General features: G+C 41.7%; 1 long non-coding RNA gene across 1 annotated transcript in view; it reads right to left on the bottom strand.

The window, feature by feature from the left end:
* LOC138353700 (uncharacterized) overlaps positions 1 to 13,904 on the bottom strand; it is a 46,853-nt gene extending 32,949 nt beyond the window's left edge. The window contains exons 1-2 of the long non-coding RNA XR_011223282.1: positions 13,669 to 13,904; positions 729 to 4,124 (exon numbers count right to left, since the gene is read on the bottom strand). This is a non-coding gene — a long non-coding RNA (uncharacterized lncRNA). The remainder of the gene's footprint in view (positions 1 to 728; positions 4,125 to 13,668) is intronic.
* Between the last annotated feature and the right edge of the window lie 366 nt (positions 13,905 to 14,270).

The raw sequence follows: 14,270 nt of genomic DNA, 5'->3' as shown, positions 1-14,270 counted from the left end.
TGAGAATGAACTTTTTTAGTTCGAAATATTGTGTGAATTATAATAATACATTATACAGTTAGTTTTTCTAATTTTCATCAACTTTGAGCAAATATGACATTCGGAAAAATCCTTTTCCAATTTTCCAAGATGCAAGAACACTAGTTTGATGGATAGAACCCCTAAAGAAGAAAATAATCAACACAGAATATGCAGTCATATTCAGTATAACATATATATAAATATATATAAGTATCAGGATTATCATTCTCTGGTGCAACTGTGGTGACCCCATAGCTTCGGAGAAGGAAATAAATAATTCAAATAATAATTCATTGTGTTGGGGGACAGGCAGACAGTATATACATACATACAGTACATGTTAAGGTTATATTGAGGTTCCTTCCTCAAGGGTCGAATTACTGACCCTTTCCAGGATGCAACTCCCATGACAAACTTACTACTCCTGGGTACCTATTTGCTGCTAGGTGGACAGGGCCATAAGGTGGTAGGAAATGCATGTAAGCATTTCTGTCCCACCTGGGATTCAAACCTGGAATTCTTCATTGTGGGTCGAGAACAAATCCAACTGTGCTACCAGGATCTTAACCCCTGGGCTGCTCTGGGCTATATGGCTCAACACCCACAGGTACTAAAAAAAAATCCAAAACAATTTTTTTATTTTATAAACCTGTTAATTTGTGTTCCCTGAGATTGAGAAAAATAGCAAAAAAATTAATTGTACTTACCAATAACGTAAATGAGCTGACAACTTAGGGGATGACGTCACACCCAACATGATTGCTCATGCAATGAGCGTCCCAGAGGCGTCGCGCAGTCTTCAAGCATCCAGAGTTGCCACAAATTTATTTTCGCAGCATTATTTACAGTGTCTAGGTGTATTTTACCACACTTTTTTTCACTAATACTGTTCCATATAATGTTACTTGATGTTGAATTATAATATAACTTGCATCCATTTAATACACACGTGCTTATTGGTGTCACATTTATGCGCACACAAATGTTTTCTTTTACACCATATATAATATGTATTCAGATTTTTCATCAATATATATACACGCACTCACTCAATACAGGTTTTTGCACCATTATTGGACATTTAGAAGTTCTTGACACAGTGGTAGTCATTGAAGCAGTTGACAGCACTCAAAGGGACACCACATGTTTCGCCCCATATTTGCACCAGTTTACGTTTCTGTTGTCTCGTTTGTTTGGTTTTACAAACTACGCACGCATACTGGCCTATTGCACGCTTTCCAATTGGTGGCAAATATTTTAGTCTGTGTACTTGAAAGGCCTCTGTGTAAGTGAGTCTGGGTGTAGCAGCAAGGTGCAATACTGGGTTCTGAACGAGTTTTTGTATGCCAGGAATGTCTTTGACAAAATTTGTTACTGTGTCACAACTCTAAAATTAAATGTACGGAAAGTTGGTTTACAACCTGTTTTCACCAGATACATATTGAAACTGTTCAGCATGGTTACGTCAGCAAGATGGAATTTTTTTTTCGTCCACTTCAATGTTTTCCGTACACACTCGACAGCACCCACCATCATGTCACATTTATCAACCAAATGCATTTGATATTATAGTCCAGAACACAATCTCTCTTATATATTGGTAGTTTTGTTGTTCGGTTCATCTTGCCACTGTGCAGCATTGTACCATTGTGAATGGTTGTCAACATGTTCACGTCTCTCCTGTCTTTCCACCGCACTGAGAGTATTTGATCACTTTTTCTTTGTTGGCAGTCACCAACTTCAGTATTATCGTCAAACACTGGCATTTCCCTTCTCCTTGCCTTCACTGTGCCACACACTCCAGTTCTATTTTCAAGTAAGCATCCAGAGTTCAAGGCTTCAAACAAGGATTAGCTTCCCTAATCCTAGTTAGCAAAGGATTTGTATAAAAGTTATGTGTATAAAATGTGGCCCTTGTTCAGCCATGGTGCCATCAATGTCTACCTGAGAAACCATGCTGGTCATTATTGGAAATATCTACATTGCTGGCAGAATACAGAATCATGTGTAACACAAGTCCTGTTTCACAGTCACAGAGAACAAAGAATTTCAATCCAAATCTGTTGCATTTTGAGGGAATATACTGCTTGAAGGCAACACATCCTTTGAAAAGCACAAGGGATTCATCAATCACCAGCTTCTGTGCTGGTACGTAGAAATCTCTGAACTTTCTAATCAGCTCATTCAGAACGTGCCTTATTCTGCAAAGTCTGTTATCCTGTGTCTGGTCTTCCTGAAGAGAAGACACCTGAGGAGTATCTGAAACCTGTCTCGAGACATATATTTCCCGAACAAAGGTGTTGGAACAGTATGGTCTTTGCTCCAATAATCTGAGATGATGTGTTTTACACAATGTTTCATCAACATATTTAGTTAAAAAAAATACATACATTTCACCTACAGGAGTGTTTTTCCAATGCTGTAATCGTGAAAAATCTAGTAACTCATGTTCAATGAGATGAGCCACATGAATATTCGTTTGGTGAACAATATGTTTCATTCTATGTGCGGCTCATCAAAATATGCAGTAATAATGTCCATTTCACACATGTCCTCACCACTATCAGGGAAAAGGTCTGTAATCCCAACATCTTTATTGTCAAAGGCAGGAATTAGTGGTACAAAATCGTCACCATCGCACAAGTACACCTATTGTCCTGTGAGACGAAATGGCGGCACCACAGCGAGGAATCATTACACACCGTGGACCAAGAGCTGAAACCTGTCTATGCACAGTTCGGGCACAAACTGAAAATGAGGTAAAATCACATGAACATGAGGGCCTTTGTTCCTCATTGTCTCCATGTGGTGCCTTGCGGTGGCGCTTGGCTGGGCGAGATGCTGACGCGACAAAACATTGTTTGATAACACCAATGGCACTAGCAACAGGCATGGTAATACTGTGCTCTGATTCAATTTCACTAAAACCAGAAAAAGAGTCACCTTCCTCTGACTCGTCACCCAAAATATCCTTGTACTCTAAATAAGTACAAGAACTGTGCAGTCATGAACGAATTGGTGTAGACATTGGGCGATGAGGCAATGCTGAGTGTATAGGCCTCGCCATGGGAGCAGGCAGTATCTCAATCTCACTCTCCATGCTATTATCATTGGACTCCTGTACAGTCTTTATCAATGTCAGAGTCATCAATATCACTTTCCTTACCATCAGAAAATAATTCACAATTTATTTGATCTTGAGTCAATGATTGCACGGTGCATGCCTGGGAGGCGGTTGACCATGTGCTTGCCATGGTGACTGTTCGCTAACTGAAGCCTCCCACATGTTGGTGGCCAGGCTGGATTTTTTTCAAAATGGCGGCTGTTTACTATAGCCCATGGGCAACATATGGGGGCCCCTCTACTCTGCTGGCCATTTAAATTTTGTGCGGTACTCCAAAGCATCATCTGATGTTGTGCGCAATTTGTAGACAGTTACTCAAAGCATCATATGGCGCTTTGTGCAGTTTAATGCTTAAGTAATGCTCTGAATAAAGAGCATTCAGAGAAAATTTTGTAATTTATCTCTGATTTTGTGAGGTTTTGCTTCTCCTACCACCCCAATTTTTTAAATACAGTATATACTTTATTGTACATGATTGTGAATTGTGCAACAGTTTTGTCATCATAGCTCTGTAACACAAATTCTCATATTTGTATGAAAATACAAGAAATTGCTTCAACCAGTTATTAAAGAAATATATGGCCAGCTATACAGTTATGTTATGCATTAAAATTTAAATACAAATTATTAAGTCAGATTAGGAATGGTGCTTTCTGATATGATTTTTCACATGGATTTTTTGAATAGCCCTAAAAGAGCAGTGAGCACATGCAAAAGGCTTTTCGCCTGTATGAATACGTATATGTGTTCTCAGATTTGTCTTCTGTGCTGATCGAAATGGACAATATGGACAGGAAAATGGTTTTTCACCAGTGTGTGATCGGATGTGGTGAGTCATTGGGTAAAGCTTGTGCGTAGTATGGTCACAATGAGGGCATCTGTAGATGCTGATCTTCTTGGGTTTGAAGGTGCCACCCGTAACTCTTTCAGCTCCTCTGACTCTGCTGCGGGACTTCACCATCTTGCCACTGGGCGTTACCTGTAGGGGATACCCAACTGATTTATGCTTGTAATTACTGTTTGGCATCCTAACCACTCTGGTTCTTATTTTTACATGTCACTTTTACCTTCATTTGCCTCCATTTTTTTTTTCTGTATACAGTATCTTGTTTTTCTGTGGGGAGCCCCTATGGTTCCCCAGAGCTTACTGGGCTGATATGTATGTATTAGACCGTGACATCAGTCGATTGGAATTCTTGCCTACCGGAGATCACAAGCCAGAACCTGGGCCCCTCAGAGAGGCACAAGAAGCAATGGCCTATGAAAACCCCCATGTATTTGGAAGCATTCCATGTCTACCATCGACTAGGGACTGGTACCAAGAAAAGTAGGTGTAACAAAACAAACCCCACATGGTAAAAATCGCTGATAAAATCTCAACAGATAGCCAGAACTCCCAAACTAAAATAAGCAAATGTCACTAACGCTGTCGCGCTGAAAGTCCATGCAGCCTCCCGCCACCACCCTGGAAGGTAAAGGGGGCCCCCCGAACCCTCCACGCCGGCCGCTACAGCATTCAGTTCCTCGGCTGATGTTGACTGTGGCAGTTGTCGACTCTGGCCTCTGACTCTTGCAGTTCTGTGCCTTGTGGTGTATTTTTGCTGTGTTTGGTGCGCATGCCAGAAGTAATTCATCAGTACTGGGGCTGCATACGCCTAAGGCAACCTTCCCTAAGCGCCCTGTAAGTACTGCCTTTGCATCTTGGGATTATCTTCCATAGGGCATTTTAGAAACTGCTTCCATAGGGGTCTTTTGCTTCTCGACAATTGCCTGCTCTTGGGGCCAGCTAGGCTTTTTGTTGCCACTTTGTTGCCACTTTGTTGCCACTTTTTGCTAGATACTACAAGCAAGTGTAGTACATATTTAGTCAAATACGTTTTGCCAGGCGCAAACGTATCACACACTCGCTCTCCACCTCCCCCCTCCCTCGTCGCCGATCACCAAACTACCATTTCCAGCCTGCCTGCTTCTGATTGGTGAATCAACGTCTGCACTACTGCACTTCTGCACCTCAGCGCCATCTACCTAGCCGATGTCTGGGCCTGCACCAGCCATTGGAGTTAGAATATTCTGTGCTCTCAAGCTGAAACAACCATCTGATATACGCTTTGTCTATTAGTGGATGTTCTCAGCCAGCACTTTATTCTCAGCACCTGTTTATTTCATTTTGTGTTTATCCATTTTAGAGTAACGTCACCACTATATTATTTTGTTATTTTTTTAATCTTGTCAGTTTGCACTGTACATAGCCAAGGAATTGTCTTATTCATAATTTGTTTTAAATTGAATTAAAGTTTCATTGTTCATACTATTTGTTTTGCTTGTTTTGCCTTACTTTGCCAAAGGACACAACAGCTATGCAGTCATCTTTTTTTTTTTTTAAATGTGATAGTCATTGACACCAGCCATTGGGAGGACTGCCGAACACCTACACTTTTTTTTTTCCATCACACTTTCAACACTGGCTTTTTTCATTTACCTCTCCCTATTCTGCTACTCTCCCAGTCTTTCTCCACTTTTTCCTGTTTTTCCTCCATCTATCTCAGTTTCCTTCCATGAGCTATGTGCCAAGACTGGAAGATGGGAGAAGAGACAATATGATGACTATGTACAAAATGGCAACATAAATCAACAAAATGAACAAGGAGGGATTTTTTAAAACTGCAATGTCAAGAACAAGCGGTCATTGATGCAAACTAAGGAAACAACGGTTTAAAAAAAATATACAAAATCTCTCTTTGTGCAGACTTATAGAAGGTTGTAGCAATCTACGTGATGCTGTGGTGGATGACAAAACAAAATGTAGTTTCAAAGCATCATATGCCAAAGATGATTGGGAAGACAAGACACACGCACCAACACTTATGTAATTGCAATTGAAAGTGGTGGAGGCCAAGACCGTTAGTAGTTTCAAAGCGTTATATGACAAAGAGTGCTGGGAAGACGGGACACCACGAGTGTAGCTCTCATCCTGTAACTACACTTAGGTAATTACCCACACCAGCATAGGGGGGGACATAACCTACACCAACATGCTGACACATAGTCCACACCCACATGGTAAAATCCATGCACCAACTTGCACAGAAAAACATCCAGCAAAACTGCTACACAGCTACATCAGGCAGAAAACAACAGTGAAAGAACAGAGGGATGAAACTGGGAAAGGGAATGGACCAGTACACAGAGAATGACAAAGAAGTGTGTGAAGAACTCATCAAGGGAGTCCAGGAAGTCTTCACAATAGAGCAAGAAGTACCTGAACTAGTAGAAGTGGCAATAAAACAAGCAGTCTTGGAAGATTTTGAAATTACCAGAGATGAGATTAGGAGGTATCTGCTAGAACTGGACATGACAAAGGTTTGGGTCTGACAGAATCTCACCATGGGCACTAAACGAGGGTGTTGGAGCACTCTGCATGCCACTCACTATGGTATATAACAGGTCACTGGAAACAAGAGATCTACCAGAATGTTGGAAGACAGCTAATGTAATCCCAAAACACAAAAAGGGTGACAGGCAGGAGGCACTAAACTACAGGCTAGTGTCGTTAACTTGTATACCGTGTAAGGTGATGGAGAAGATTGTGATAAAAAATCTTGTAGCACATCTGGAGAGAAGGGACTTTGTAACATACCACCAGCATAGATTTGGGGATGACAATTGTGCATTACAGGTTTAATAGAATTCTATGACCAGGCAACAAACATTAAGCATGAAAGAGAAGGATGGGCAAACTGCAATTTCTTGGACTTCCAGATAGCTTTTGATACAGTTCCCCATAAAAAGCCATTGCATAAGTTAGAGAAACATGCTGGAGTAACACGTCAGGTGTTCTGTTAAATAAGGAAGTACCTACCGTATATGCTGGCATATAAGTCAATATATAAAGCCTAAAAATATCTCTCCAAAACCAGGGGTCGACCTGTCCACTGAATATAAAATGTGAACCTTTTTTCACTGAGAGATAAAAAAGTGAAATGCCCTGCCTAACACCCATTGTACACAATTTGAAATACATCTCACAGCCCATCACAATTATTTCCTGCTGAAACTCATATTTGGTAAGGGTATTTAAAGTATTTACTGGTATTTACTGTGGGTATTACCGTATAATATAATGATGGTTAACACATACTACATTATAGTAGTAGAAAACATAGCCCTGCAATCTTGCAATTTACAACAGCTGATCGGCATACCAGTAGTGCAAACAACACCCTATATTGACCTATGGGTTCGTGGGGAAAACTGATACTGATATTTCCATTCTATATTACCAATATTTCTGTAATAAGTTTTCAATACCATTGTGGGTCTGCTACATAACACATGTTTATTTGTGTAGCCTATGAGGGGAGGAAACTATCAGGAGAAAGTGCCAAGCCATTATGACTATAGAGCACTTGAAAGGGGTCAGGATTAGGATTTGGGATGGGATGTGGGATGGAATGGTGCAAAACTACTTGGACGGTTGGGGATTGAACGCTGACCTGCATGGCGCCAGACTGTCGCTCTACCGTCCACCCCAACTGATTGGTGTGTAGCGTATGAGTGATACCAACAAAAGAAACTTGGGCAATAGTTTAGCAGAGGCAAGAAGTTGACATGGCTGCTGAAAGAATTAATTCTAGCCCCTTAACCTTATGCGGTAAATATTCGTTAAGCTACCGTATATTTGAGATACCTTAGTTTTTTCTTTCCATACAGTAGGGCAGGGGAAGTGCTGCTGCCTTTTTTGGGAGGTCATCTTATCCGGTGAATATAGCCTTAAACCTGAATTACACCTCAAAATTTTAAAGGTCAACCTATGTGCCAGATCAACTTGTACACCAGCATAGCATATACGGGTAAGTAACAGAAAATATCAAGTTACTGTAAGGGTGAGATCTCAGAATGGCGAAATGTCACAAGCGGTGTACCACAGGGTTTCATATTTAGACCTATCCTGTTTCTGATATATGTAAATGATCTTGAAGGGGTATAGGCTCATTCCTCTCTGTTTGCTGACAATGTTAAAATTATGAGAAGGATTAAATTGGGAGAACAGGAAGAGACTACAAGATAATCTGAACAGATTGAAGAAATGGGCCAAAAATGGCTACTAGAGTTTAACTTAATTAAGCAACTGTAAAGTAATGAAAATAGGTGTAGGGAGTAGAAGGCCAAACACAAGGTACCAGTTGAGAGATGAAATCCTCCGGAAAACCAGAAAGAGGGAAAGATCTTGGGGTTGATATCACACCAGACCTGTCTACTGAAGCCCATATCAAAAGGATATCATCAGCAGCATGTTCAAGGCTGGCAGGCATGAGAACTGCCTTTAGAAATGTGTGTAAGGAATCATTCAGAACCTTGTGTACTTCGTATGTCAGACCAATCCTGGAGTATGCGGCTCCAGCGTGGAATCTATATCTAATCAAAGACAAGTCAAAACTAGAAATGATATACTGGTCATTACACCACCAGACTGGTCTCCAAACTGAGAGGTATGAGCAACAAACAAAGACTAATGGAATTAAACCTCATAATACTGGAAGACAGAAGAGTTAGGGAAAACATGATTACCTCCTTCAAACTTCTCAGAGGAATTGATAGGGTAGATAAAGTTGAACTATTTAGCATGGTCCCACCTGCCTAAAATGCTATGTGTGTTAGTGTCTTTGCAAGAATGAAAGAATACCTATGTTATGAAATCTTACAACCCAATGTGTACCTTCTTGTATATAAATATATATATAAAGAAAGCCTTCATTAAAATTAAAGTATTTGATTGTTGTAATGAGAATAGACTAACTTTAATTGCTGCTTACATGCAAAAGTTGCTCTAAAGTGAATTACAAGAAAAGTGTAAATAATTCAGGTACAGTACTGTATTTTTTTAACTTTTTTTTTTAAACTTGCCATATTGTCCAATAATTTTAGAAAAACTGTTTAAAAACTGAATTTAAATTTATGTAGCACCGTGCATCTGTTTCAGATGTGTCCCAAATATATGTAATGTAAATATTCTTAGCTATTACATCCATTAATCATTTTCTTGACCTGATATTATAACATATACATAAGGCACGAAAATACAACACACACACACACACATGCTATTAATTTAATTTAAAGCCTTAATAAATTATATAAAATTAAATAATAACTATTATTTATATAACTAATAATAAAACAAGATGGAAATTATAATAATAATTATTGCAATGCCAATCAACATTATTATTTGCAGTGTCGAGCACTGGTTAGTGCAGTTGGCTCACAACTGATTAGGCATATTTCCTTAAATCAGTGCCTCTGTTCACCTAGTAGTAAATAGGTACATATGAGTTAGGCAATTGTAGTGGGTTGCATCCAGATAAAGATAAATTGTTGGCCTAGCAGAAGGGTGTTAAACTCATTTGCTATTGCAGGCCAGATTTCAAATGATTCCACATAATGTGGGCCATGGCAAGGAACGCCTTTCCTCACCAGGGGCCGAGTGAAGCATTCATAAAAAAGGGTGGCCCTCGCCTTGGATGAGTTAAGGGTTCTTGGCCTCACTGTCTTTGCCCAGGACAGGAGCAACTTTGACTGACAAGGTGCACTGGGGGTTAGCACACTAAGCATTTATGTCACACCAAAGACAGCCTTCACAGTTGCATGAAGCAGGCTGTGTTAGCTTACTTTTAGGTCTGGCACAGTGATCCCAGTGCCTGGGTTTCCTGCTTGGTTTACCCTTCAGGCCCTGAAAATCCCCTGTGGGGTTTGGTGGTCCATGGATCCATCCACCAAACCTGCTCTCACTTCATGTGAGTTTGAGGGCTGCTTGTTATCCATGCTGTGGAGCAATGATCACTCTTTCTGCCTCTGCCATGCTGCCTGTTGGGTTAATGACACCTTTGATTCTGAATCCTATGGAGTTTGTTCTCCCCACATTTTTCCTTCTGACCCTCTTGATGAGGCTAGCTCCTATCACTGCTATCAGTGAGCCTATCACTGAGGCTAGAGCCTATCATTGACTGCTTTGTGTGTTCATTTTGCTAAGTTGCAGTAGCCTAGTTTGTGTGCCCAATTGATTGCCCTCGAGCTACCCCATTTGGTATTTAGGGCCCAGAATTGGAAGTGTTAATGTATTCTATCTTCTTGGCTCTGTTTGTAAATCTTCTTTTTTTTCTTTCAGGCATGGTTTGCCCTTCCTTTGATCCTCTCTCCCCCCTACTTTCAGCCTTGAAGCATCTGAGGATTTTGGGGGTCAGCAGGGTTTTGCTTTGGATGTGGCTCGGTCAGCTTCAGGGGTTGCCCTTCCGAATCAAATGCAGAGGCAGTTGGACCAACAGGTTCAGCTGATGCCTCTGGGTCTTCTTTTCAGCCAGTCCCACCATCCTTTGAACCCTCTCCTTGGACTTCACTTCTCTATCCCATGCAGAGGGAGCAGATGCTGGCTCGACCTCAGGGCCCTTGATTGCAGCTTCTGGGGCTTGGAGGAAGATGGATATTAGGCCTGTGGCCTGTTAGATCCTATGTGGTTCCTCATTCCCTTCAAGGAGAGAGTCCTTTTGATAGGGGGAGGAGTTTTCATATATCCCCAACTCACTGTATGAACATGATTTGGGTGCAACTTCCCTCAGGGGTTCGTTTTCGTGTGCCTTTGGGCTCATCAGGATCATCCTTCCATAGGTTTCCTTCCTCTCATATACATACCTCCACTGTTTACATACCTCCTACAAGACCCGGATTACACCCCATTGATGGACCCTGCTCTCTTTTGAGTTTGGGCCTTCTCCTTATTGGATGCATTGCAATGTTCCAGTGTTTTTCTGGCTAGCAGAAAATCCCTTATTCTTGCTTGGTGCTTGGCACAGGTTTTGTCAGACCCACACACTTGAGAGGCATGAGATGTCAGCCATGCTACAGGTGTTTCTGGTGCTCTTCTTTTGTACCCTCCTCAATGACTGCCTGTTTCTTTTCGCTCTTTCTCTGGATGTGGGTCTCAAGCAGCTTTATGCCCAGGTTTCCTTGTTGATGGCAGTGCTTGTGGCAGATGACTTTCCGGTCTGTCTGCATTTAGATTCTGACGTGTGTTTCATGGGCCTTCTGGAGCTTCATTTTGATTGTCTACAGAAAGACAATGAAGCATTTGCAGGGGCTGCATGCAGGGGTCTTCACCTCTGCTGGTGCTGTGTCAGCTGTGTTTCCCAAGCTGTATGCTCCTGTGCTCCAGGAATGTGGTGGTCGCATTCTTCACAGCCTGATTCGCATGTCAGCAGGTTGTATTAGCCCAATCCTTGGATTCAGCATGGGCCTTGGGTCTCCTATCTGCCTTTGCATTTTCCCCTCTCCCCTTTTCTGAGGATATGGTGGTGCAGTTCCTCTCATTGACAGCTTTGACCTGTTGGCCTTCTTTGGATCTCCTCTGTTCTTGAGGTTCTTGTTCTTGTTCCAGAGGTGGTTGGGTAGAGCTGGGATGTCACCTACTGTGGGTCGAAGTAGTCCAACTGTGGAGCCCTAAGGTACTGGTACTTCCCTCAGCCAGCCCTTCTGAGTTGAATTGGCGCCACTCCACTCTCCACTAGGGGATTTCTTGTTTCTTCGGCTTCCTTTTATAATATATATGCAGCTGTCGTGTGGTGCCCATATCTTAAGAAGCACATCAACAAACTGGAAAAGGTGCAAAGACATGCTACTAAGTGGCTCCCAGAACTGAAGGGCAAGAGCTACGAGGAGAGGTTAGAAGCATTAAATATGCCAAAACTAGAAGACAGAAGAAAAAGAGGTGATATGATCACTATGTACAAAATAGTAACAGGATTTGATAAAATCGACAGGGAAGATTTCCTGAGACCTGGCACTTCAAGAACAAGAGGTCATAGATTTAAACTAGCTAAACACAGATGCCGAAGAAATATAAGAAAATTCACCTTCGCAAATAGAGTGGTAGACGGTTGGAACAAGTTAAGTGAGAAGGTGGTGGAGGCCAAGACCGTCAGTAGTTTCAAAGCGTTATATGACAAAGAGTGCTGGGTAGACGGGACACCACGAGCGTAGCTCTCATCCTGTAACTACACTTAGGTAATTACACTTAGGTAATTACTTGGAAGGTTTTGGCAACTTGTGGGTCGCACCAGCCTTTTTGTGGTTTGCCCCATTTATGAGGCACTGGGGAGGATGGCAGCTTACTTGGTTTGCCAACTCCTGGTTCTATGATTCATGGGCCTTTTGGAATGTTTCCCACAGCCTGTAGTAAGTGTTGGTTGGCCCCTTCCCCTTCCCCTTCTGGGGGTTTGGGCTTTTCTGAGTGGGGCTCCTTTTCTTGGCTCCATCGGGTCATCTTAGAGTGGGTGTCTTTTGGCATGGTTCTGTACATCTGAGGATCAGGGAGTGGCTAGGTTTTGTTGTTGGGTGACAGGCTTACCACTTTTGGGTTCTCTTTGGGCTCAATCTGGCTCCACACGTGTTCACTGATTTGGCTTGAGCCGTCATATCTCATCTTTGTCTGTTGGAGGCTCAGGTTTTGGCCTACCTCGATGGGCTGGTGTGGGCACCCAGCCATTCCTCACGTTCCTCATGTCTGCTGGCCAGGGATCTGATTCTTTTCCATCTCACTGGGTTTGAGTTCCTGGTGAACTGGTGGAAGTCCCAAGGTTCGAACTTGGCTGGGCTTCATGTGGGACTTTCATTTGGCTTTGCTTTTCCTTCCTCCAGCAGTCTGGAACAGTCTGCAGCACTGCCATCTGTTGGTGTTGAGTCGGCCTTTTGACTTCATGGTTGCTCTAACAGTTGTGCAGGAGTATGAACTTTGCCTGAATAGTTTACTCTCTGGGCAAGGTATGGCTTTGGCGGCTGTTCTGGTACCTCTGGGGAAGCCCCTTTTACTGCCAGTGTGATTGTTGGGTTTGGACTCTGTTGGCCCTTTACTTGTAAGGAAGGCATCTTTGTGGTGAATATATTAAATAATGGTTGATTGGAAGGAGTTATAAGTCAAAACTCCCACCAGTTCAACAACTCTTCTGCACATATACAGTGGCATAACTACAGGTGGAGAATGATCCTCTCTAAAAAGATGTAAACAAATACTTAATAGTAATAAAAGGAGATCATTCCAAATACATTCTATGACTGGAAAGCATGTTGAAAATATGTGTTAAATGTAGAAAACCAGTTTAAACAAAATAATAAGTGAAAAGGAATAAAATGTGGAACTAGAACACATTGGAATACTGGACTGAAGGGGTGTAAATACAGACTGACGCTGGGCCACTACGCTGCACGCTGTGGAACCGTTCGGATGTTCATTCCACATGTTACCTCAAATTCGATGGTTATTCCATGTGGTAACTCGGGATGATCCCGAGTTAAATCACATGCAAACAAATTAAAGCTATTCTACCTTAACCACTGCACTGCTCTGCCTTAAAATACGACAAACCCGTGGTGCACCAAAAATAAATTATTCAGAAAAAATTATTTGTCCTTCCAAAATTCTTAAATACCCTTCCCTGATCACATACATGTTGAAAAAAATTCACAAATGTACTTACTTTGACCGCAGTGATGTCCAGAATATATCTCGTTACGTCACAGCTCGGTGTGCGCCCATGCCAAAGACTCCCAGAGGCAGTCGCGTGCCAGCTTCAACAAGCGCGAGTTGCCACAAATATTTTTTGTTCATTTTTTCCGCCCAATTACAATTGCATTTATATTGTTTTTCTGGCAAATCCTATGTATATTGAACATGTTTACAATATTCAGGCAGTAGAACATCCATACTGTTCCAAGACTGTGTTACATGTATCACAAATGTGTCCACAAACATTGTTTATATTTTCTGTATTTCAAGTTCAAATATGTACATTTAAAACTTATTTACACACTGTACACTATCACACACTATATACATCCCCTATCAACACATTTAGAACTGTGCGAGTGTGTGATAATCAGTGAAGCAGTCAACTGGGCATAGGGCAACTTTACGCTCAACGCACCAGGTGCAGATGGATCTTTGCTTGCATTCCCTACGTTACGTGTTCTTGCAAACAATGCATGCACGTTCACCCTTGTCCCGTGTGCCTGTTTCTGTCATATAACCAAGTTTGTGTACAACAAAGTGTTCTTTACTCCTAAGTCTGTCAGGAACTGC

This window comes from Procambarus clarkii, chromosome 59 (genome assembly GCF_040958095.1).
Source record: "Procambarus clarkii isolate CNS0578487 chromosome 59, FALCON_Pclarkii_2.0, whole genome shotgun sequence".
Taxonomy (NCBI): Eukaryota; Metazoa; Arthropoda; class Malacostraca; order Decapoda; family Cambaridae; genus Procambarus; species Procambarus clarkii.
The sequence above is the reverse complement of the archived record's forward strand: the minus strand, read 5'-3'. Positions and strand labels throughout refer to the sequence as shown.